This window comes from Hyla sarda, unplaced genomic scaffold (genome assembly GCF_029499605.1).
Source record: "Hyla sarda isolate aHylSar1 unplaced genomic scaffold, aHylSar1.hap1 scaffold_672, whole genome shotgun sequence".
Lineage (NCBI taxonomy): Eukaryota > Metazoa > Chordata > Amphibia > Anura > Hylidae > Hyla > Hyla sarda.
In genome coordinates, this window is record NW_026610689.1 from 161,660 (window position 1) to 164,597 (window position 2,938).

Below are 2,938 nucleotides of genomic sequence, written 5' to 3' on the forward strand. Positions count from 1 at the left end.
TGGTATTGGAATAATTAAAACAAATGTTGCCAGCCAGCCATCCATTGCAATAATGGATAGGACATCAGCTATGAGGCATTTGTTTGTACAAACTGCTGCTCACAACTAATGTTGTAATATAGTGTCTCCATCTGCTGGTGGTATTGAATAAGCAATAGTGCAATGATAGGGTCTGAAAAAGAAGAAAAATAAGAAGCAGCAGCATAGGAAAAAAGGAGGAAAGAAGGAAAACATGGAGAGAAGAAAAAAAGAAGGTAAAAAAAAGGTGAAAACATGTTTAAAAAAGTATTTCCATCTCTCTCTCTCTATATATGTATATATATATATATATATATATATATATATATATTTAAAAGAAAAAAAAATTATATATATATATATATATATATATATATATATATACATATAGAGAGAGAGAAAGAGATAGATAGATAGATAGATAGATAGATACACATACATACATACATACATACATACAACATACATACATATATATGTGTGTATTGTTGGAGTTGCAAACATGGGTGCACTTGACAAACTCAGTGCGGCTATTCCCCATTGAAAGATTGTTGCATCCAGGACCCTTAGCACTGTGATATGCTACTCAATACCACTGGCATGGCCAGGTGTAAACAACATCTGACCTTTGTTGTGTATGTAACCATGGAGATTGTGATGTCACCTAGGCCCACCAAAGAACAGCCTTGTCAGAAGCAGCACTGCCATGATCAGAAGCAGCAGCACCATAAGTTTTCAAATAAGCTGGATTTAACCAAGACAAGTGAGTCCAATAGGATGCAGGTATGTCCTCTATCCTTACAGCTTCCCGTGGCTGTTGGTTTTATACCGTTTGGGGACAGCCAAGGAGGCATCAGCAGACAACACAGGTAAGTGTGTGCTTGTGTGTGTGTGTGTGTTTCCTATGCAGATCCTAAACCCAGTATCAAATGCAAGTAGGAGGAGTAAGAAGGGTTCCTGCCAAAGCCAGGTTATGGATTGCATTTAAAAATGGTCCATCAGAGTGAAATGGACTCCCATCTTCCTGCTTAGCAATAATGATATGGGTTTAGGGCCTGCTGTGTGTACTGGTGGGTGACTGCCACCCAGCCAGAGTGTGTATGGGAGGCTGCCAGCCAGCCTACCTTCCTACAAGTAGTGATGGTGCATGTGAAGGGGACAGCGTTGGTTCCTCCCCTTTCACAGTTATCACTTCTCATTCTTCCTTTTGGCTGGTATCAAATGTGGTGTCTGTTTATATCAGTTTAATATCTGATATGTCCCCTATCTGGTAGCATATATTAAGTGCACCACCAGGGTTCAGTGTTGGAAAGAAAGATTACCTGTTTATTTACTGCTGCAGCTGCTTGCTGGCTAGTCCAGTGGGCCCCTACTGCAGGCAAAAGACAATAGGTGGTGCCGCTTGTGTCTGGCCCCTGTTGGAGCGACCAGGCACAGGACTGCTGCTGCTGAATGTCCTCTTTAATTGAATAAGCTCAGCAACCAGCACACCTGAGCAGGTTGGACATGACATGATAGGTAGCTGTCTTTCAGGTAGTGGGTGCTGAATCTTGTTAATTGACATGGGGGTGTCATTGCTGTTGATTGACCATGCAATGGTACTGTGGTATTGGAATAATAAAAACAAATGTTGCCAGCCAACCATCCATTGCAATAATGGATAGGACATCAGCTATGAGGCATTTGTTTGTACAAACTGCTGCTCACAACTAATGTTGTAATATAGTGTCTCCATCTGCTGGTGGTATTGAATAAGCAATAGTGCAATGATAGGGTCTGAAAAAGAAGAAAAATAAGAAGCAGCAGCATAGGAAAAAAGGAGGAAAGAAGGAAAACATGGAGAGAAGAAAAAAAGAAGGTTAAAAAAAAAGGTGAAAACATGTTTAAAAAAGTATTTCCATCTCTCTCTCTCTCTCTCTCTCTCTCTCTCTCTCTCTCTCTCTCTCTCTCTCTCTCTCTCTCTCTCTCTCTCTCTCTCTCTCTCTCTATATATATATATATATACATATAGAAAGAGAGAAAGAGATAGATAGATAGATAGATAGATAGATACATACATACATACATACATACATACATACATACATACATACATATGTGTGTATTTTTGGAGTTGCAAACATGGGTGCACTTGACAAACTCAGTGCGGCTATTCCCCATTGAAAGATTGTTGCATCCAGGACCCTTAGCACTGTGATATGCTACTCAATACCACTGGCATGGCCAGGTGTAAACAACATCTGACCTTTGTTGTGTATGTAACCATGGAGATTGTGATGTCACCTAGGCCCACCAAAGAACAGCCTTGTCAGAAGCAGCACTGCCATGAGCAGAAGCAGCAGATCCATATGTTTTCAAATAAGCTGGATTTAACCAAGACAAGTGAGTCCAATAGGATGCAGGTATGTCCTCTATCCTTACAGCTTCCCGTGGCTGTTGGTTTTATACCGTTTGGGGACAGCCAAGGAGGCGTCAGCAGGCAACACAGGTAAGTGTGTGCTTGTGTGTGTGTGTGTGTGTGTGTTTCCTATGCAGATCCTAAACCCAGTATCAAATGCAAGTAGGAGGAGTAAGAAGGGTTCCTGCCAAAGCCAGGTTATGGATTGCATTTAAAAATGGTCCATCAGAGTGAAATGGACTCCCATCTTCCTGCTTAGCAATAATGATATGGGTTTAGGGTCTGCTGTGTGTACTGGTGGGTGACTGCCACCCAGCCAGAGTGTGTATGGGAGGCTGCCAGCCAGCCTCCCTTCCTACAAGTAGTGATGGTGCATGTGAAGGGGACAGCGTTGGTTCCTCCCCTTTCACAGTTATCACTTCTCATTCTTCCTTTTGGCTGGTATCAAATGTGGTGTCTGTTTATATCAGTTTAATATCTGATATGTCCCCTATCTGGTAGCATATATTAAATGCACCACCA

General features: G+C 41.5%; 1 pseudogene; it reads left to right on the forward strand.

The window, feature by feature from the left end:
- Positions 1-2,835: 2,835 nt before the first annotated feature.
- On the forward strand, positions 2,836-2,938 carry LOC130343169 (U2 spliceosomal RNA; annotated as a pseudogene).